Source organism: Schistocerca cancellata, chromosome 12 (genome assembly GCF_023864275.1).
Source record: "Schistocerca cancellata isolate TAMUIC-IGC-003103 chromosome 12, iqSchCanc2.1, whole genome shotgun sequence".
Taxonomy (NCBI): domain Eukaryota; kingdom Metazoa; phylum Arthropoda; class Insecta; order Orthoptera; family Acrididae; genus Schistocerca; species Schistocerca cancellata.
In genome coordinates, this window is record NC_064637.1 from 120,903,956 (window position 1) to 120,928,067 (window position 24,112).

Below are 24,112 nucleotides of genomic sequence, written 5' to 3' on the forward strand. Positions count from 1 at the left end.
CTGTGAGGGGGGTGGCTTAAAACATCCCAACCAAACGAACTCTTGCTTTGCTTGAGCGGTGTGCGTACGCGCGTTGTCATGGTGGTGACAGACTTCCGTTCCTAGCATCCTGTGACGTTTGCTTTGTATAGCTCTGCGAAGTTTCTTCATGGTCTCACATTGCAGCATTTATTGTTTCAGCTCTTTCCAAAAATAGTCTGCCAGCAGAATGCTTTTTCTGTCCCAAAACACTGACACCATGATTTTCTTCGCTGTTTGCTGAGTTTCGAATTTTTTTGGGTGAAGGAGAATGAGTACGGCGCCACTGCATTGATTGTCGTTTGCTTTCTGCAGTATGGTGATAAACCCAAGTCTCCTGTCATTGCAGAATTGAGAAAAGCCACGCCTTCAGTCTCAAAACTGTCAAGATTAGCGATCGGCACTGACTCTGGACATTTTGTGTGCTTCGGTAAGCATCTTGGGCACCCATCGCGCACACAACTTGCGATAATTTAGTCGATTAGTTAAGATTTCATTAACAACAGCTCGTGAAATATTTGGACAAACTGCATACAGGTAGTCAGTGGTCTAAAAGCTATCAGAGAGAAGATGTCCTCCAATTTTCTGCACCACATCATCAGTCACAATAGACGGCCTTCCGCTTCTGTCTTCATCGTGAATTTCCGTCCTTCCAGAATTGAAATTCCGTACCCATTTCGTCACATGCTGACTTGACATTACGTTCTCTCCACCAACTGAAACAATTTCGCGATGAATTGCAGCGACGATCATGCCCGTAACATGTAGGTAGCGAATTACAGCGCGAACTTCGCACTTTGCGGGATCCCGAATGAGAACTCTCATTTCTAACAGTCACCACAACACTAATTGTTGTGTCTAGACAAGACAGTCTAGACACAGGGCGAGGAAGCCGAAAGGGCACGCGCTTAATTCACGCAGGCTTGCTTAGGTCTGAAACAGGATACGTAATGAATGCTATAAAGAAAAGTACGTAGCTGCTGGAATACTTAACTTTAATCCATCATTTGTATACAGCATTCTTGATGATACAAGTGAGACTCTCTCTAGAAATGGTTAATGGCGCCTTGCTAGATCGTAGCCATGGATTTAGCTGAAGGCTATTTTAACTATCTCTCGGCAAATGAGAGAAAGGCTTCGTCAGTGTAGTCGCTAGCAAAGTCGTCGTACAACTGGGGCGAGTGCTAGTACGTCTCTCTAGACCTGCCGTGTGGTGGCGCTCGGTCTGCAATTACTGACAGTGGCGACACGCGGGTCCGACATGTACTAATGGACCGCGGCCGATTTAAAGCTACCACCTAGCAAGTGTGGTGTCTGGCGGTGACACCACACTAATCGACAAGAATGTTGTTGGGAATGTTCGTTCCTTCCCCTGGCCTCCTGCAACACGGCAATGGTACCAACTTCCCCGCTGGCATTCCATGCTAAAGCTACAGAGAATAGGTAAAATAATGTGAATAGTAGAAATGGGATAGTTGTGTTTAACGGTCAACAATGCATGTAAGGTAGGTGTCACGCTGGACTGTGCGTGTTGAGTACGGACTAGGCATCAGTTCAGGTTGTTTAGAGTAGTGCACACTTCGTATTTGCGCTCAGAAGCCGAGGTCGACGTGCAATGAAAGGGCGCAGATTGTGGGGACTCCATCAGCTGGAGCATCTGTAACCAAGATAGCCAACTTGGTGAATGTTTCAAGAGCAACTGTTTAAACAGTCATGACAACCTACACAAAATATGGGAAGACATCATCGTACACTCCTGGAAATGGAAAAAAGAACACATTGACACCGGTGTGTCAGACCCACCATACTTGCTCCGGACACTGCGAGAGGGCTGTACAAGCAATGATCACACGCACGGCACAGCGGACACACCAGGAACCGCGGTGTTGGCCGCCGAATGGCGCTAGCTGCGCAGCATTTGTGCACCGCCGCCGTCAGTGTCAGCCAGTTTGCCGTGGCATACGGAGCTCCATCGCAGTCTTTAACACTGGTAACATGCCGCGACAGCGTGGACGTGAACCGTATGTGCAGTTGACGGACTTTGAGCGAGGGCGTATAGTGGGCATGCGGGAGGCCGGGTGGACGTACCGCCGAATTGCTCAACACGTGGGGCGTGAGGTCTCCACAGTACATCGATGTTGTCGCCAGTGGTCGGCGGAAGGTGCACGTGCCCGTCGACCTGGGACCGGACCGCAGCGACGCACGGATGCACGCCAAGACCGTAGGATCCTACGCAGTGCCGTAGGGGACCGCACCGCCACTTCCCAGCAAATTAGGGACACTGTTGCTCCTGGGGTATCGGCGAGGACCATTCGCAACCGTCTCCACGAAGCTGGGCTACGGTCCCGCACACCGTTAGGCCGTCTTCCGCTCACGCCCCAACATCGTGCAGCCCGCCTCCAGTGGTGTCGCGACAGGCGTGAATGGAGGGACGAATGGAGACGTGTCGTCTTCAGCGATGAGAGTCGCTTCTGCCTTGGTGCCAATGATGGTCGTATGCGTGTTTGGCGCCGTGCAGGTGAACGCCACAATCAGGACTGCATACGACCGAGGCACACAGGGCCAACACCCGGCATCATGGTGTGGGGAGCGATCTCCTACACTGGCCGTACACCACTGGTGATCGTCGAGGGGACACTGAATAGTGCACGGTACATCCAAACCGTCATCGAACCCATCGTTCTACCATTCCTAGACCGGCAAGGGAACTTGCTGTTCCAACAGGACAATGCACGTCCGCATGTGTCCCGTGCCACCCAACGTGCTCTAGAAGGTGTAAGTCAACTACCCTGGCCAGCAAGATCTCCGGATCTGTCCCCCATTGAGCATGTTTGGGACTGGATGAAGCGTCGTCTCACGCGGTCTGCACGTCCAGAACGAACGCTGGTCCAACTGAGGCGCCAGGTGGAAATGGCATGGCAAGCCATTCCACAGGACTACATCCAGCATCTCTACGATCGTCTCCATGGGAGAATAGCAGCCTGCATTGCTGCGAAAGGTGGATATACACTGTACTAGTGCCGACATTGTGCATGCACTGTTGCCTGTGTCTATGTGCCTGTGGTTCTGTCAGTGTGATCATGTGATGTATCTGACCCCAGGAATGTGTCAATAAAGTTTCCCCTTCCTGGGACAATGAATTCACGGTGTTCTTATTTCAATTTCCAGGAGTGTATAAACGTAATAGTGGGTGCAAATCAAAACTAAATGACAAGAGATAGTCGTGCGCTAACACGAATTCTGTAAAAGCAACACAAAACTACGGCGGCTAAAGTGACTGCAAAGCTCAATAGCCATCTTCGAGACCGCGTATGTATCGACACTGTCCGCCGAGAGCTCCATAAATCGAATATTCACGGACGATCTGCTATACCAAAACCATTAGAGACGACAACCAACGCAAAGAAGCGTAAAATATGGTGTCAGGAGCATAAATCCTAAACAGCCGATTAGTGGAAACACGTCATATGGTCCGACGAGTAGGGTGATCATATTTTCTTCGGACAAAAGTGGGACTTTCACACATTTTCTTGGCCAAAAGGTGGGACAATTTTTATTTCTCGTTAAATATCACTAATATTTCTTCTTCCTCTGCGAATATAGCCTTCACTGATATTTCAAGTTTTCAGAAATTTACTTATTAAGAAATGTAACATTTATAACACAGAATGTAGAAAGACATACAGTAACAATCACTATAAAAAAAGTTCTTAGTGAACACAAAGAATTTATGGTTTTGTGGATTCCACACTGAAGATGAAATTTCATTCAGCAACTCAGGTTTGCGTAATAGGTACGAATAAAAGTCAGTGAAGTTTAAACAGGTCAGTAAAATACACTTAACCCCCCCCCCCCCCTTAAATCTATTCCTCTCATCTGTCCACTGTGACGATAGTAAGCTGAAAACTCTTTCAACATTGTGGGCAGGGAGTGAAAAGAAGTACTGCGCTATATTAAGCGATTATCTGGACTGTTCATTACACTGGCAAGATCTGAAAAACCTACACCATTTTTCATGTGCCATCAACTGATTCCATTGTTCACTGTCTGTTTCCACTTGTTGTTTTACAAATGACTGTATATGAACTATTTTATCAAATAAGAGGCTGTCATTTACTAGAATGCCCTTTTCATTTAGCCACATTAAAGTATTTTCAACTACTGACCATTCTGGTGGTTCTGTTAGCATCATCCATGAGAATACAGAAAATTCAGCTATTCCCTGTAACCATGAGGATAAATAGTCTACTGAAGCATCATAAAACGTTGATACTGCTATGTCAAATTTCTTAACAGAGTGGTCAGCCCCAGCAGCTTTTTTACACTTTGTGGTACAAAATGTTCATGTTTCCTTGAATTTAGACTTGTCAAAGCTTTATTTAAGACTGCTAATACTACACATATGGAATTATTCTGTTTCTCAATGCTCAGAATGGATTGTTGGAAAACACTCATTTGTGAATGTACAAAAAGTAAATAACATTCATTTGTAGGATCACTGAAAAAACTCTTTAAGATTGCAGGGCACTTTGAGTTAGACTGTAACAAAAAGTAAGATTTCAGAGGCAAAGGTCCCGAGTTCGAGTCTCGGTCTGGCACACAGTTTCAATGTGCCAGGAAGTTTCATGTCAGCGCACACTCCGCTGCAGAGTGAAAATCTCATTCTGGAAGATTTCAAAGGTTCATACATTTTCAAGGTCCTTTCTATGGCTGGCAACAATGAAAGCCACCTTGTTTTGGAAAAAAAAAATGGTTCAAATGGCTCTGAGCACTATGGGACTTAACATCTGTGGTCATCAGTCCCCTAGAACTTAGAACTACTTAAACCTAACTAACCTAAGGACATCACACACATCCATGCCCGAGGCAGGATTCGAACCTGCGACCGTAGCAGTCCCGCGGTTCCGGACTGAGCGCCTAGAACCGCTAGACCACCGCGGCCGGCGGTTTTGGAAAAGGAAAGTAAATTTTTGTAAGTGACACCAACAAATTCACAGAATTCAGTGACTTCTGCAACACGAATAGAAAAAATATGAAAACGTTTGTACAACTTCATGACAATGCAGTCAATGTCAACAGGTAAAACATCACAAGCACTTTGAAGTGTGTTATGAACAACATGTGCTGGACAACCTATGCCAACAATGTTAGAGATTTTTAATTTATTTTCAGATGTGTGAAAACATTATTACCCTCTTTGATTTTATCGACACTGGATGAGAGATCGTGGTTGTAAATGTCAATGTTAAAAAAATACATCGGCTCAACTACTTGTTTATAGTGTAAAACACTAAGATTTTTTTTGACGCGTTTCGGAAGTGAAGCTTCCATCATCAGAATGATAAAAAGTAAAAGAACCTGTAAAACCTCGCTAAAATGGAACATGCACCAGGCACAATAAAATTGATAATAAAATTAAAACATCGTGGCTACTTCCCTTGTTGCAGCCGTGTCTTCCAAGGTGCATCTCCACATAGTCGTCAAAATATAAAAAACTCTAAAATGGTGTCGCCTATGGTGTTCAACATCTAACTACATGGCTCTCTCCTCTATCGTCGTAAACCGTGCGTCTTCGTTGATACCACGCACCACGTAGCCAAACACGACACAAATGCGAGTGAGCTCACTCGCAAGTAAACAAGGAAGTCACAGAGATGTCTATACAGACAGATAACGTATACATGTTCCAAGGACCTCCTGAAATGATGGTATCCTGCCAATTGCTAAAAATGTAGTTACTAAAAGAAACCAGTGAAATGTTTGAAAAAGTTATTTGTGTCTCCAGTTAGCTGTTCAGTGTGTTCAGATTATCCACGCTATGTATCGTAATTTCTAGCTGTTCTAGTAGATCCTGCTTTTTGCCTTTGTCCTGTCTATGTAAAATAACGAGATCCTGATCTGTTCCCAACATGGGGTGTCCCGTTTTACACTATAAGCAAGTGGTTGAGCCGATATATTTTTTAACATTATTACCCTCTTTCTTCATTAACCCCCCAAAATTACAGTTAGTATTGTCTGCACCAAATGCAACACACTTTGAGATGATACTGAATGACTGTATAACATGAGAAAGATAATTGGAAATTGTTTCGGACTTTTCGTTCTGCAATTCATCAAGATCAAGCAATTTCGTCTGCAGTCCACCCTCACTTACAGAAAAATACTGAACTATCACAGGAAAAATTTTCTGATGTCCATGGTTGCTAGTATCAGTAGATATTGAAAAGTATTTTGCACTGTTTACAGCAGCTATTACCTGTTCCTGGAAATGCGGAGCTATAACATTGTTGATAATTGCTTCACACTTTGTTCTTCCACACGAAATATTTTCTGCAATCTCAGAATCAGTAAAATTGTTTTTGTTTAGTTGAACACTGCAGTCATTAGAACGATAACTTTGGTGGTGTTTAACAACATGGAATGACAGGGTTCCTTCTGCTGCAGCTACGTTTTTCTGTTCCTGTGTATTTGAAGTTACAAAATATCTCGTCATTTTTTGCGAGGAACCTGCCGATCGAAGATTCTTCGTGTGGTGTCACCGCCAGACACCACACTTGCTAGGTGGTAGCCTTAAATCGGTCGCGGTCCGTTAGTATACGTCGGACCCGCGTGTCGCCACTATCAGTGATTGCAGACCGAGCGCCGCCACACGGCAGGTCTAGAGAGACGTCCTAGCACTCGCCCCAGTTGTACAGCCGACTTTGCTAGCGATGGTTCACTGACAAAATACGCTCTCATTTGCCGAGACGATAGTTAGCATAGCCTTCAGCTACATTTGCTACGACCTAGCAAGGAGCCATTACCAGTTAATATTGATGCTGTAAAACATGTACCGTCAATAGCGACGTTCACCAATTATGGATTAAAGTTAAGTATTCCACAGATACATCCTTTTTTGCTAGTGTAATTTCCTTGACCTGTTCCAGACCTCACGCCAGCCTGCGTCAGCTAAAACGCGTGCCTTTCGGCTTCCTCTCATACAGGGTTGGCTCTCTTGCCAAGCCACAACACTTCCTGTGTTTCTCTGATTCCATATGATGCTTGAGATCTGCAGCACCACCATGAGACACGGATACAGCACAGTTACGTACGTTACATTTTGCTGAACAGTCATTGTCTGTAGCAGTGAAGCAAGGAAATTTCCTCTGAAGCTCTTCCGAAAACTTTGATTTTCGTTTCGGCATCGTCACGACGTGCTAGCACTTCACGAAACTGATACTGAGTGCTGACAACGATGGCAAGCAAAAGCAAAGAAGAGTACGCAACAATTATAGTGCTTAAGCTGTATATTATCAGGGGGTACCAACGTACGGAATGTCAGTTTCAATTGATAGTTTATACAATAGACACTCAGAAAATATTTTAACTACTTTGTAAATGTCTGAAAATAATCCTTGAAAATCGGGGCAAATTACTTGTTTAAAAAAAAAAGTCAGGACAAATTTTTGAGCCTCAAACAACGGGACAATGCCGATTAATCGGGACGTATGGTCACCCTACAGACGAGGCAACGTTTTCGTTATTTCTAGCATCGGACTGGGTTTATGTCTGAAGAACGCCAGAAGAAACCTACAATCTTGATTGCTTGTTTCCAGCAGTTAAGCATGGAAGTGGAAGTGTGATGGTCTACATCTACATCTACATCTACATTTACACTCCGCAAGCCACCCAACGGTGTGTGGCGGAGGGCACTTTACGTGCCACTGTCATTACCTCCCTTTCCTGTTCCAGTCGCGTATGGTTCGCGGGAAGAACGACTGTGCGCGCTGTAATCTCTCTAATTTTACATTCGTGATCTCCTCGGGAGGTATAAGTAGGGGGAAGCAATATATTCGATACCTCATCCAGGTACCCTCTCGAAACCTGGCGAGCAAGCTACACCGCGATGCAGAGCGCCTCTCTTGCAGAGTCTGCCACTTGAGTTTGTTAAATATCTCCGTAACGCTATCACGCTCACCAAATAACCCTGTGACGAAACGCACCGCTCTTCTTTGGATCCTCTATCTCCTCCGTCAACCCGATCTGGTACGGATCCCACACTGATGCGCAATACTCAAGTATAGGTCGAACGAGTGTTTTGTAAGCCACCTCTTTTGTTGATGGACTACATTTTCTAAGGACTCTCCCAATGAATCTCAACCTGGTACCCGCCTTACCAACAATTAGTTTTATATGATCATTCCACTTCAAATCGTTCCGCACGCATACTCCCAGATATTGTACAGAAGTAACTGCTACCAGTGTTTGTTCCGCTATCATATAATCATACAATAAAGGATCCTTCTTTCTATGTATTCGCAATACATTACATTTGTCTATGTTAACGGTCAGTTGCCACTCCCTGCACCAAGTGCCTATCCGCTCCAAATCTTCCTGCATTTCGCTACAATTTTCTAACGCTGCAACTTCTCTGTATATTACAGCATCATCCGCGAAAAGCCGCATGGAACTTCCGACACTATCTACTAGGTCATTTATATATATTGTGAAAAGCAATGGTCCCATAACACTCCCCTGTGGCACGCCAGAAGTTACTTCAACGTCTGTAGACGTCTCTCCATTGATAACAACATGCTGTGTTCTGTTTGCTAAAAACTCTTCAATCCAGCCACACAGCTAGTCTGATATTCCGTAGGCTCTTACTTTGTTTATCAGGCGACAGTGCGGAACTGTATCGAACGCCTTCCGGAAGTCAAGGAAAATAGCATCTACCTGGGAGCCTGTATCTAATATTTTCTGGGTCTCATGAACAAATAAAGCGAGTTGGGTCTCACAGGATCGCTGTTTCCGGAATCCATGTTGATTCCTACATAGTAGATTCTGGGTTTCCAAAAACGACATGATACTCGAGCAAAAAACATGTTCTAAAATTCTACAACAGATCGACGTCAGAGATATAGGTCTATAGTTTTGCGCATCTGCTCGACGACCCTTCTTGAAGACTGTGGGCAGCCACATCATGGTATTCTAGTGGTCCCATGATTACTCTCGATGGCCGTGTTATGTGAACATTTTAGGTGATCAGGTGCACCCCATGATTCAAATTTTGTTCCCCAACAATGATGCCATATTTCAGGACAATAATGCACCCATTCACACTGCCAGGACAGTACAGTCCTGGTATGAGGAGCATGCAGCTGAACTGCAGCGTCTTCCCTGGCCAGCACAGTCCCCGGACTTATGGAAACCTTGTGGGCTGTATTGGAGCGCAGACTCTGGAGCAGATTTCCGCCTCCCTTTTCACTGCAAGAGTCAGAAGAGGTTCTGATCGAAGGGTGGCATAACATTCCGCTGGAGACTATACGATCGTCATATGCAGTATTCCAAGAAGAATTGCAGCTGTATTATGGGCAAATATGGGTACAACCCTGTAGTGTTGGCAGAGGAGCCAACACTGTGGGGCAAGAGGAGGCCGAAATGCACGCGTCATCTCACGCAGGTGCTTAAGTCTGAAACAGGATACGTAATGAATGCTATAAAGAAAAGTACGTAGCTTCTGGAATACTTTAATCCATCATTAGTATACAGCATTCTTGATGATACAAGTGAGACTCTCTCTAGAAATGGTTAATGGCGCCTTGCTAGGTAGTAGCCATGGACTTAGCTGAAGGCTATTCTAACTATCTCTCGGCAAATGAGAGAAAGGCTTCGTCAATGTAGTCGCTAGCAAAGTCGTCGTACAACTGGGGCGAGTGCTAGTACGTCTCTCTAGACCTGCCGGGTGGTGGCGCTCGGTCTGCAATTACTGACAGTGGCGACACGCGGGTCCGACATGTACTAATGAACCGCGGCCGATTTAAAGCTACCACCTAGCAAGTGTGGTGTCTGGCGGTGACACCACAAACCCCTTATTAATAAACCGTTCCCAAGTAAGTACAGGTGTTCACATTATTTTGCCTATCCCCTGTACATGCCTTGTGACCTCAGTTTCCGGACATCCAAACACACACCTGTGTGTTCACGCGCCGCGTCGAGCTGCGACATTAGGGCGTCTTACAAATAGAGCAGCTTTGTTTTTGCCACTGAGTCGTATTACGAGTGGCACAGTTAACAAGCACGATGTGAGAGCGACCTGACCATTGTGGCTGACTTACTTGGAAGCAAGGATAACCGAGTTACACGTGAAGCAAAATTGTGCGGTATCGCCGTGGCACACACAAGTCCTGCCATTTGTTGGTGACCTCAGTTCGCCGGCCTACAATCGGGTTTGCCGCCAGACACAAAAAAAGTGGACCCGCCGAGCATCGGATGGCCGCAGACGTCCTTGACCGTCGGAAGGCCACACACACACACACACACACACACACACACACACACGCTCCACAGGACTTGTCTCGCCGCCCTTTAAGCTGTCCCTTGTGCGTTTACGCAGGCCCGTATCTAGGGATGGGGGGAGGGGTGGGGAGGACAGTGATATCTGCCCCGGGCGGCAATTTCAGGGGCCGCCAAATTCATATTCTTGAGGAAAAAAAATCTTGTTTCACAAAGTGCCCACCATCCGCCACACGTTTATCTACCGATTATTCATATGATTTTGAATCACATTCAAGGTGATTTCTGAACGAATCGGGCTGATTTTTGAATGCGTGCATAGTGCATGGTTCTGTCAGGGAATCCCCGTCGCATCTAGAAATGGAATCTTTTCCCGCAGACAAAAGCTACGAGCTGAACCGAATAAATCCGAACGGGTGAATGCCAATCGTTGTTTGTTCAAGTGTTTGGTTGTGTTATAACACTTTCGTCTGCTACTGCTATACCATAACCTCAAAACTGGAGGCAATTTGCAAAACAGAATTATTTTGTTGGATTAATAATGGTATAAAGCAACAGGGCAGTGTTACCCTCTGAGAGGAATTTTGCTAGGTTGACCGTGTTGTTCCTAACGGAGGTGGCTTATCGGAAATGAAAGTCAGAATTACGTAAATATTTGAATAGTAACAAACAAAATTTTGCCTAGCTATACTGTTTATAGAATAAGGGAAACGGTCGCCAGCCTAAATTAGGCAAGAGAAAGATTAACGTTCTCGTTTAAGAAAGTAGGTATAAGTAACTATAACGGACAAACACAACCTAGACTTAGCCACACGCGAGTGCAATGAACTCTGACACACATATGTTTTAAGATTGAAGCTAACAGTTATAGCAGCACAAACTATTTGCTAAATTATAAGAGATACCGAAACACCCTATTACTTTCAGGCTTACATAAGGTGAATGGTCTTTATAACATTACTATTAACATGCACTTCTAATAAACAAGATACACAAACACTTAGCTAACATGAATATATAATGTTTCACAACTGCAGCTTTCTCACTTTTACTACAGCGAAACACAATACTGACCAAATTGCAAGAAACTGACTCACCTTTTAGAATTTACTAGACAATAATGTGATCATTTGCCTTATAAGCCTCAGTCTTAAGAACTTTTAATATTGAAGTTAGCAACAGCACTTTAAATAGCACTTTTAATAGGAAAATTATTTTGAGCAAATAACATTTACTTTAACTCACTCTATTGCCACATTAACTTTAACTTTCTTTTTACTAAGTTCAAGAGGCATTAATTAGCAAAACTCTAGTCTTTAATTTCTTTTAGTAAGGACACTCGGATATCACTTTAGCTCAAACGGAGAGGAACGTGAGAGGTGTTATGATGAGGAGAAAAATCAAGGTAGGTACATAAATTCAGATACAAATTACCTTATATTTCAGCACATTAGCACGTCCATTAAGCTAATCCTTCACTGTACATCATTATCGTATTACGTTGCAATGATTGCGCAATGTGGTGGCAACTGCATGTTGGTAGGTGGAATTGTAGGCAGAATTGCTGGACTCTGTCATTTCTTGGTGGCGATGATAGATACAAACTCCAGAATAGTTCCAGCTATTTATCCATCCATCCGAGGCCTTGGAAAGGAGCAGGAAAAGCCTCTCTCGGAATCAGCACAATATGCATCTTTTACATGGCAGTGCACGGACTCGTAGCTCGTCCCCGACTGTTGGCTCGTCCCCGACTGACTATCAGTTCCACCTTTTCTACATAGGCCAACCACAATTTGCGCGCGCTACACAGTTCTGTTCCCGAGGGGAACCACTACACCTTTTACATACAGAATAACTAAGAGCCCTAAGTGAGGATCAGCAATTTACATAACAGCAACCAAATACATTAAATAAAACAAAACATTTACACATATTGACATCTCTACAAAAAATTATTCACACAAAATTACAATCATATACAGTAAGTTTTGTTCCCTCCAAATGGGACAAAGAAATAAATTGCAGATACACTACTTTGCATAGAATCAAATCACGACATCAAAGGTTTGACAAAGAAAAGAGTATACAATTTTGTGTTATCTGTTCAATCAAACACATTTACAGATACTCAATGTTATAACATTAAATAAAACAAAAGCAAAATAAATCTGTACAACAGAAGAGGTATGGTGTTACAGTGTGTGCGAATGATAGGTGTTGTTATAATTATTAGCGAAATCCATAGATTCAGACTATCATAGCGGAAATAAACCACTAACAGGAAAGATGACATATTAATCGTCTCGGTGTTTCCCAGAGAATGAAATTTTGACAGAAAATTTTTTTGCCGTATCGCTACACTACTAATGGCCAGTTGTACAGTCCCCGGTTAGCAGTCGCTGAAGTTCTATTCCCGGAACAGCGCGGAAAACGTGTTGTACGAACACGTAATAACGCCTAACTGGAGAATAAACGCAGGATAACTAAACTGGTGATTCTGGCTGGGTTAGTGAAGTCAACCGGTGAATAAGTTTTGACAATGGCAGGTATAAAACTTCCTGACAGATTAAAACTGTGTGCCGGACCCAAGCATGACTTCTGTGAAGTTTGGAAGGTAGGAGACGAGGTACTGGCAGAATTGAAGCTGTGAGGACGGCGTGTGAGTCATGCTTGGGTAGGTCAGTCGGTAGTGCACTTGCCCGCGAAAGGCAAAGGTCCCGAGTTCGAGCCTCGCTCCGGCACACAGTTTTAATCTGTCAGCAAGTTTCATATCAGCGCACACTCCGATGCAGAGTGAAAATCTCATAATGGCAGGTATAGATATAGAATTAGTGATGACAAGATTGTTAGTTAGAACGAGGAAGAAAGAGAAACGGGCACAACACACAAATTAAATGAAACAATATGACAATTCCAAATTTATGTAAAAATTTCGTACTACCACTTTTCGATCTCACTGGAGCGTATGAATCAAATGTGAAACTTTTTCCTAAAATAAAACGTTTTGCTTGGAGTAGGCCTAATAAGCATTTGACATTGGTTCTTCAAGAATTATATTCTGTCGTGTTATTTATATAAGTGAGGTAAATAAAAATGACTATTGTGCCGAAACAGTCCCACTTACTTGGCTCTAAAAAATGGTTCAAATGGCTCTGAGCACTATGCGACTTAACTTCTGGGGTCATCAGTCGCCTAGAACTTAGAACTAATTAAACCTAACTAACCTAAGGACATCACACACATCCATGCCCGAGGCAGGATTCGAACCTGCGACCGTAGCGGTCGCTCGGTTCCAGACTGTGGTGCCTAGAACAGCACGGCCACTCCGGCCGGCTACTTACTTGGCGTGCATTACAGTTTCCGCAATATCAGAAAGGTCTATTTCGCTTTATCTAGCAGAGAGTGCAAAAATACACGTAATCAGATCGAGGAACCAAACCAGTGTTGGATACTTTTCGTATCAACAGCTTTTTTTTTTAGTAATAGACAACGACATTTTTATTTTTCATGTAGCAAAACGTTTGAAGAACTTTGATGAGGTAATGGATTCTTGGGCAGAAAGGAAAGTCACGCCGTGTAAAGCTATAGCAAGATCTGAGAGAAAAAATGTTGGGACTTAAGAAAAGTGTACTGTCTTGCATTACTCTTGTCTTTACTGGTTTGATGTTTCCTTTATTTAATTTTATGTTACACAAAAGAGAAAGTTATTAGCTGATTTGCAATAAAGGGAGCAAATTTTCTGAAGAGTTCTTATTCTCCCGGTTACAAATAATCCCACACAGTATTAATTGTGGGTTCTTTTAAGAAGGGGTAGGATGTCAAACCGACACAACAGGACATTCTAATTTCCAGTGCCCTGAATATACAAAATATACACGTTTGAATTCTACAGAACGAAGTACAGTGACGTGCGATAGAAGAATGCTGTAAGACCAAATAACATGTCTTACATTTCCTCGAACGTAGATGTTTTGTATATCGAACTCTTCAGAAAGATGTGCGATAAAAGATGAACATATTTTTGAAAAATCGATTTTTTAGAAATTTTCGACGCCCTAGTGTCGGGGGAGGGGGGGTGGGGGGCGCCACTATGAAGTTTTTGCCCCGATTCGGAAATATCGTAGATCGGGCCTGCCTTTACGCGATGTTATTCACAATCGGAATACACTCACGGCCGAAACTGGCATTCAGTCCTGACGCATGCTATCAGTCAAATATTCCCCAACACTCATTTTGTGTGGATGTTATTTATTTATTCGAATAACCCTTTTTGGAGGGTTCTGTAAACAAACTTCGGTTTTGCTTCTTTGTGTTGAATTTTCGTTACCCCCAGACTTCGTTCATCCTTCGAGAGTTTCGTTCCCTTTTTTTTTCTTTTTTGTCCACTTTCTTCCTCTTTCAGATGTCTTTCTTTCCTGAAATTCTGCTTCTCTAAAATGTATTCTGTTACCTATTACGTCCACTTTAATTCCAGGGTTTTTTTTTTATTTCTTTGTCAATTTCGGTGAATCATGTGGTTTTGGATTTGTAGCTGTTGGTAAGTTGAAGATTTGCTTGGCTAGTCTTTTATATCCATATAAGTAATGGAACTACACAAAACTGTGTAGTATTTATTGGTTATATTTTAAAAACTTTGAGGTCTACCGATGACACTGTAGTTCCATTAGAGACGGCACAGGAGCTGAACGAAATGGATAGGGTCTTGAAAAGAAGTTAAAAGCGCCAAATAACGCCACCTTAAGTTTTGACAATTTTTCATCGTCAAACTACTCAGCCGAATAACTTTGAACTTCGCATGCCTTTATAATAGCTCTTGAGCTACTAAGAAAAAAATTTCTGGTCATTAAAAACAGTTCATGTTCTGAACTGAAATTTCAAACGTAGTAAATGGCCTTTTTTTGTTTCCTAATAACGTCACGCCATATACTGCAATAAGACTAGGTCTAATAAAAGATCGGGCGGAGACAGTGAAATGCCGAATAAACAGACAAAAAAAAGTTTATTAGATAAGAAAAGAAAAGCGACAAGAATAATTCAGATTGGCAGACTGAGATTGAACTACAGTATTTCACGGTAGGAGCACAAACAGTTCTCAACAGTCTCTCTTTCTGTCAATCCCAGTACAAAGCTCGTAAACATGTAGTCCACAGTGAACAGCGTATCTCCTACCAACTTTTTAGTGCACATGAAACAGTACCAAGATGTAAATGCATCCAGTTTTGAGGTGTTGGGGTCTGCTTGAGAAATTTTCCTCGAAGACTGACACTGACTGCCGTTGTCTTCATGTCGATGTTCGCTGTTTCTCTTCTGACAAACTTCAGGTTACGTTGATCCCCCATATGACAAACTTTTCCTTCTACGGGTGCGATTCTTTTTCTTTTTTGGCGGTTTTAGAATGTCGATGAAGGACCACCCACCAGATGATGACAGGTTTCCATTTCAGGAACGGTTTCTCATTAGTCTTGTGAGGTGGCTTCGTTGACTGATTTGCTTCATCAGGTTCCATTGCAAGCATAGCTTGCGTCTCAGATCACGAGCGTTTTCACCGTCATCTGTGGAGTCACCATCCTCCATTACCCTGGTGTGCTGGGTTTTCTCCCTCAGTGATTCCACTGGGAGCAAAAAATTCAGGAGGAATGACAATGGGGTCAAAGTGGTAAATCCCTGTGCTCCGGAACCGAGCAGTTACTTTGCCTGGCCACTCTTTGGAGAAAAGTTTCCTGAATGATATTTTTTATTATTCTCTTATCAGGGATGTTTTCTCCTAATGAGGCGAGGTGGCCTTATTAATCTACATACAACTACTTATCACTTCTGCACATGTTTCTGCCATTTCTCACAATCACGCCCAAAGAAATCGAAAGTTTCATATTACTGTAAATATGCTTCAGCAGCCACAAAGATTAATAACTAAACGACTTAGGAAAAACTTGCTTTAGCAGCCTAGCAAAAACCTCTAAAACAGAAGATTCACGCCTGAAAACCAAAGATCCTCACTAGGATGTTATTTCTGGCTGTGTAGAAGCTGCCATCCGACGGATTTAGATAGTTTACTTATGTGACATTGAAATAACGGAAAACTAATTTTACACCTCAGACTGCATTTACGTGAAATAAAAATAAAAAAACTGCATTTGCTTCAGTACTACAACATGGCGTTCCTAGATGATAACGGAATAACTTTACAGTATATTTCTCCATGGTACATCACTTTATAAACAACATTTTCGCCTCAGACGGTATTTTACTTGCGTATTTTACGCAGACAAGTAGAGAAAATTTGAACCTCTGTATCTCGGAAACGGATAAAGATATTAAGAAAATTTTCAAGGTTGTTAGAGATCGGGATACTGGGAATATACAGTAAACGTTTCAGGGTTTGCTGTGTATAGCCATCTTGAAATCTTCGCCTGGGTTTTGGTCTGCTAGTCACGGCGAAAAAATAGTAAAAAATCCGTTTTCCGAGGAGCCCCCCACCAACAAATGGCGGCTCCATAAGTCCCATCAGACCCATCGTAGACCCCTTCAAATGCTAAAGGAACCAACCGATTTGCTCCATTTGCCTTAGCAGAAGGAAGTGTGTAAAGTCATACTTTTACCATTTGCTGTTGTAGGATAGTAACACTAAGACGATTGTTCTGTTGAGTACACAAATGGTCCCTCTTCCAAGGGCTATCCAGAACAATTGACCCTACTGTTTTATCACCAGCACAACTCCAGGTACAAGCACCTGAAATGGCATTTTTATGCCCAGCGGTTTGGAACATACACTACGTGGTCAAAAGTACCAGGACACCCCCAAAAACATACGTTTTTCATAGGTGCGTTTTGCAGCCACCTACTGCCAGGTAGTCCATATCAGCGCCATTAGACGTCGTTTGAGGGAGCAGAATCATGCACCCGTGGTCTAGGGGTACTGTCTTTGATTCATAATCAAAAAGCCTTCGGTCCCCCCCCCCCCTGCCGCTGATTAAATTCTGATTAATAATCAGCATTGGTGGCCGAAGACTTCCGGCATAAGAAGTCACCCTTCATTCTGCCAATGGCCTTGTCAAAGAGTGCGGAGGAGCGGACAGAGGTTCAGGGGTGGGAAACTGCCCCAAAGGCGGAAGAATCAGCAATGATCAACGGCATGAGGATGCAGAAGGCAATGGAAACCACTGCACTAAAGACACGTAACGTGTATCCACAGCACATGTGGCCTGTAATTGAAGAAGTGTCATCATGATAGCTCATTCGGATCTCTGGGAAGAAAAAGACTGAATAATCAAGGGAGTCGGGGCGTGCAATGTCATAAGCTTGAACGCGGTAGGGAAACGAGAAAATCTGAAAAGGGAAATACAAAGGCGCAATCTAGATATAGTAGGGGTCAGTGAAGTGAAGTGGAAAGACAAGGATCACTGGTCAGATGAGTATAGAGTAATATGAACAGCAGCAGAAAATGGTATAACAGGAGTAGGATTCGTTATGAGTAGGAAGGTAGGGCAGTGAACAGTTCAGTGATAGTTCTCAAATCAATAAACTTTACCAACAGCTGTATACTTTAGGTTATTTTATTTTATTTCGAACGCAACTGATTTCGTATCAGTTACGCAACGATTAGGATTCACGGTATCCAGTTTTATGCCATTATACGATAATCTTGTTGATTCGAAAAAAGCATATGAGGCCTGAAGATGTCAGAATGAACTGCCGAAACTGGTAGCGTTCGAAATAACCTAAAGTATACGGCTGTTGGTAAAATTTATTGAATTGAGAAGTACACACCAGCTGGTATCCCCTGGCCATAATGGACCGACAGAGATTCAGTGATTGGGTTGTTCTTATCAGAATAGACAGCAAACTAACACCGACAACGATGGTTCAGGTATACATGCCGACGTTGCAAGCTGAAGGTGAAGAGAGAGAGAGAAAGAGTACGAGGATACTGAAAGGGTAGTACAGTATGTAAAGAGATATGAAAATCTAAAAGTCATGGGGGACTGGAATGCAGTAGTAGAGGAAGGAGTAGAAGAAAGGGTTACAGGTGAATATGGGCTCGGGACAAGGAAAGAGGAGAAAGACTAATTGAGTTCTGCAGCAAGTTTCAGCTAGTAATAGCGAAAACTCTGTTCAAGAATCACAAATTGGTGAGGTATACTTGGAAAAGGCTGGGTGATACGGGAAGATTTCAGTTGGATTACGTCATGGTCAGACAGAGATTCCAAAGTCAGATATTCGATTGTAAGGGGTACCCAGCAGCAGACACAGATCACAATATAGTAGTGATGAAGAGTAGGCTGCAGTTTAAGACATTAGTCAGGAAGAATCAATAAGGAAAGAAATGAGATACGGAAGTACTAAGAAATGTCGGGAGACGATAAACTCTAAGGCTATACATACCACAATAAGGAATAGCTCAGTAGGCAGTACAGTTGAAGAGGAATGTACATTCTAGAAAGGGCCATCACAGAAGTTGGGAAGGAAAACATAGGTACAAAGAAGGTAACTGCGAAGAAGCCATGGGTAACAGAAGAAATACTTCAATTGATCGACGAAAAGAGGAAGTACACAAATGTTCTGGGAAGCTCAGGAATAGAGAAATACAAGTCGCTGATGAATGAAACAAATAGGCAGTGCAGGGAAGCTAAGACGAAATGGCTGCAGGAAAAATGTAAAGACATAGAAAATAATTGTCGGAAGGACAGACTCAGCATACAGGAAAGTCAAAACAGCCTTCGGTGACATTAAAAGCAAGGGCGATAACATTAAGAGTGCAACGGGGATTCCACTGTTAAATGCAGATGAGAGATCGGATAGGTGGAAAAAATACACTGAAAGCCTCTATGAGGGTGAAGATTTGTCTGATGTGATAGAAGAAGAAACAGTAGTCGATTTAGAAGAGATAGGGATCTAGTATTAGAACCGGAATTTAAAAGAGCTTTGGAGGAGTTAAGCTCAAATAAGGCAGAAGGGATAGATAACATTCCATAAGAATTTCTAAAATCATTGGGGGAGGTGGCAACAAAACGGCTATTCACGTTGGTGTGTAGAATGTATGAGTCTGATGACATACCATCTGACTTTCGGAAAAGCATCATCCACACAATCCCGAAGACGGCAAGAGCTGACAACTGCGAGAATTATCGCACAATCAGCTTAACAGCTCATGCGTCCAAGTTGCTTATAAGAATAATATACAGAAGAATGGAAAAGAAAATTGAGGATGCGCTAGATGACGTTGCGGTTAGAAATGGAAGCAACACTAAAGAAAAATCAAGACACGTTCATAGGATTTGTCGACCTGGAAACAGCGTTCGACAGTGTAACATGGTGCAAGATGTCCGAAACTGTGAGGAAAGCAGGGGTAAGCTATAGCGAAAGACGGGTCATATACAATGTGTACAACAGCCAAGAGGAAATAATAAGAGGACGACCAAGAATGAAGTGCTCGTGTTAAAAAGGGTGTAAGACAAGGATGTAGTCTTTCGCCCCTGCTGTTCAATCTGCATACCGAGGAAGCAGTGATGGAAATAGAAGAAAGGTTCAGGATTGGAATTAAAATTCTAGGTGAAGCGATACCAATGATACGATTCGCTCATGACATTGCTATCCTGAGTGAACGGAATGAACAGTCTAATGAGTACAGAGTATGGATTGAGAGTAAATCGAAGGAAGACGAAGCTAATGAGAAATAGTAGATATGAGAACAGCGAGAAACTTGATGATGGTCACGAAGTAGATGAAGTTGAGGAATTCTGCTACCTAGGCAATAAAATAACCAATGTCGGACAAGTAGGACATCACAAGCAGACTGCCAATGACAAAAACGGCATTCCTGGGCAAGAGAAGCCTACTAATATCAAACATCGGCCTTAATTTGAGGAAGAAATTTCTGAGAATGTAAGTCTGGAGTACAGTATGGTAGTGAAATATGGACTGTGGGAAAACAGGAACAGAAGATCCGGAATGAGATTTTCACTCTGCAGCGGAGTGTGCGCTGATATGAAACTTCGTGGCAGATTAAAACTGTGTGCCCGACCGAGACTCTAACTCGGGACCTTTGCCTTTCGCGGGCAAGTGCTCTACCAACTGAGCTACCGAAGCACGACTCACGCCCGGTACTCACAGCTTTACTTCTGCCAGTACCTCGTCTCCTACCTTCCAAACTTTACAGAAGCTCTCCTGCGAACCTTGCAGAACTAGCAGAACTAGAGCACTTGCCCGCGAAAGGCAAAGGTCTCGAGTTCGAGTCTCGGTCGGGCACACAGTTTTAATCTGCCAGGAAGTTTCATATCAGCGCACACTCCGCTGCAGAGGGAAAATCTCATTCTGGAAACATCCCCCAGGCTGTGGCTAAGCCATGTCTCCGCAATATCCTTTCTTTCAGGAGTGCTAGTTCTGCAAGGTTCGCAGGAAAGCTTCTGTAAAGTTTGGAAGGTTGGAGACGAGGTACTGGCAGAAGTAAAGCTGTGAGTAGCGGGCGTGAGTCGTGCTTCGGTAGCTCAGTTGGTAGAGCACTTGCCCGCGAAAGGCAAAGGTCCCGAGTTCGAGTCTCGGTCGGGGACACAGTTTTAATCTACCAGGAAGTTTCAGGAACAGAAGATAATCAAAGCCTTTGAGATGTGGTGCTACACAATAATGTTGAAAATTAGGTGGACTGGTAAGGCGAGGAATGAGGAGGTTCTGCGCAGAATCGGAGAGGAAAGGAACATGTGGAAAACACTGATAAGGGGGACAGTGTGATAGGACATGGTACTCGATGGAGCTGTAGAGGGTAAAAACTGTAGAGGAAGTAAGAGATTGGAATACATCCAGCAAGTAATTGAGGACTTAGGTTGCAAGTGCTACTCTGGGATGAAGAGGTTAGCACATGAGAGAAATTCCTTTCGTCGGGGGGCCGCATCAAACAAGTCAGAAGACTGATGACAAAAGAGAGGGAGAAAATGGCTCTGAGCACTATGGGACTTAACTTCTGAGGTCATCAGTCCCCTAGAACTTAGAACTACTTAAACCTAACTAACCTAAGGACATCACACACATCCATGCCCGAGGCAGGATTCGAACCTGCGACCATAGCGGTCGCTCGGCTCCAGACTGTAGCGCCTAGAACCGCACGGCCACTACTGCCGGCAAAAGAGAGAGAGAGAGAGAGAGAGAGAGAGAGAGAGAGAGCAGAATGGGGCGCCCCGGAACTCACGGACTTCGAAGGTGGTCAGGTGATTGGATGTCACTGGTGTCATACGTCTGTACGCAGGATTTCCACACTCCTAAACATCCCTAGGTCCACCGTTTCCGATGTGATAGTAAAGTGTAAACATGAAGGAATACGTACAACACAAAAGCGTGTAGGCCGACCTCGTCTGCTGACTGACAGAGACCGCTGACAGGTGAAGACGGTCGTAATTTGTAATAGCCAGACATCTATCCAGACCATCACACAGGAATTCGCCGGCCGATGTGGACGAGCGGTTCTAGGCGCTTCAGTCTGGAACTGCGCGACCGCTAAGGTCGCAGGTTCGACTCCTGCCTCGGGCATGGATGTGTGTGATGCCCTTAGGTTAGTTAGGTTTAAGTAGTTCTAAGTTCTAGGGGACTGATGACCTAAGATGTTAAGTCCCATAGTGCTCAGAGCCATTTGAACCATCTGAACACAGGAATTCGAAGTTGCATCAGGATCCACTGCAAGTACTATGACAGTGAGGCGGGAGGAGGGAAAACTTGGATTTCATGGTCGAGCGGCTGCTCATAAACCACACATCACGCCGGTAAATGCCAGGCGACGCCTCTCTTGGTGCAAGGAACGTAAACACTGGACGATTGAACAGTGGAAAAACGTTGTGTGGAGTGACGAATCACGGTGCACAATGTGGCGATCCGATGGCAGTGTGTGTGTGTGTGTGTGTGTGTGTGTGTGTGTGTGTGTGTGTGTGTGGCGAATGCCCGGTGGACGTCTTCTGCCAGCGTGTGTAGTTCAAACAGTAAAATTCGGAGGCGGTGGTGTTATGTTGTGGTCGTGTTTGTTGTTTTGTAAGGCTCTGTCACAGCACGGGCCTACACTGTTTTAAGCACCTTCTTGCTTCCCACTGTTTGAAGAGCTATGCGGGGATGGCGCTTGCATCTTTCAACACGATCGAGCACCTGTTCATAATACACAGCCTGTGGCGGAGTGGTTACACGACAATCACATCCCTGTAATGGACGGGCCTGCTCAGATTCCTGACTTGAATCCTATAGAACACATTTGGGATGTTTTGGAACGCTGACTTTCTGCCAGGCCTCACCGACCGACATCGATACCTCTACTCAGTGCAGCAATCCGTGGAGAATGGGCTGCCATTCCCCAAGAAACCTTGAAAGAGTGCTTGCGAGAGTGGACGCTGTCATCAAGGCTAAGGGTGGGCCAACACCATATTGAATTCCAGCATTACTGATGGAGGGCGCCACGGACTTGTGAGTCATTTTCAGCCAGGAGTCCGGATACTTTTGATCAGATAGTGTACGTCTACTTCGATCCTCTGCTTCATTTAATTTTGAATTTCATTTTGAAGTTCTTAAAGTACAGGGTGATTCAAAAAGAATACCACAACTTTAGGAATTTAAAACTCTGCAACTACAAAAGGCAGAGCTAAGCACTATCTGTCGGCGAATTAAGGGAGCTATAAAGTTTCATTTAGTTGTACATTTGTTCGCTTGAGGCGCTGTTGACTAGGCGTCAGCGTCAGTTGATGCTAAGATGGCGACCGCTCAACAGAAAGCTTTTTGTGTTACTGAGTACGGCAGAAGTGAATCGACGAGAATCCGCGGGAAACAACTCAGTATGAACGTGACTCGCCTAAGGTGAACGTTTTCTGTGCCATTTCAGCCAACAAAGTTTTTGGTCCCTTCTTCTTCGAAGGTGCTACTGTAACTGGACTACAGTATCTGGAGATGTTAGAGAATTGGCTGTTCCCTCAGCTCGAACAAGAAGCACAACAATTCATATTTCAACAGGATAGCGCGCCACCACATTGGCACTTATCTGTCCGTAACTACCTGAACGTCAACTACCCGAGGCGATGGATCGGCCGCCAGGCAACCCGTGACAGAGCACTTCATCACTGGCCTCCAAGAAGCCCTGATCTTACCCCCTGCGATTTTTTCTTATGTGGGTATGTTAAGGATATGGTGTTTCGGCCACCTCTCCCAGCCACCATTGATGATTTGAAACGAGAAATAACAGCAGCTATCCAAACTGTTACGCCTGATAGGCTACAGAGAGTGTGGAACGAGTTGGAGTATCGGGTTGATATTGCTCGAGTGTCTGGAGGGGGCCATATTGAACATCTCTGAAGTTTTTGAGTGAAAAAAACTTTTTTAAATACTCTTTGTAATGATGTATAACAGGAGGTTATATTATGTTTCTTTCATTAAATACACATTTTTAAAGTTGTGGTATTCTTTTTGAATCACCCTGTATAAAGGAATAACTTTTCATTCGCAAGTGGAACCGTTCAAGCAATATTTTCATTTGTGTACATGAATTATGGTTGCGCTGTTTATACTTTCTCTCTTTCCTGGATTTTTAATTGCCCTCCTAACCTCAAACGTTCCGACGCCGGAGCTGATTGCTGGTGGAGCATCTCAAGCCCTAAACTTGAAATTATTCATTGTGTTACGATAAATACAGTTTCTGCGTAACTACAGAGAGTAGAAATATCTCACAAGTGAGCATTCGGATGCGAAGAACAGATACGGTGTTGTCACCACACATTGCCAGTCCCGGTCACGTGATCGCGGGATGTCACAGCTTTTTCAAATCATAACAATTTTTATTTGATCCGTGGAATAAACCAGACCCTTA

The 24,112-nt window shown here is 43.7% G+C and overlaps 1 protein-coding gene and 1 non-coding gene across 2 annotated transcripts in view; both read left to right on the forward strand.

Annotated features, from left to right (window-relative positions):
* The window catches only part of LOC126109899 (sclerostin domain-containing protein 1-like), a 519,785-nt gene that overhangs the window by 417,288 nt on the left and 78,385 nt on the right, over window positions 1-24,112 (forward strand). The window lies entirely within an intron of this gene.
* Window positions 20,764-20,838, forward strand: Trnas-cga (transfer RNA serine (anticodon CGA)). Its single transcript has one exon. It is a non-coding gene; the product is annotated as a tRNA-Ser (tRNA).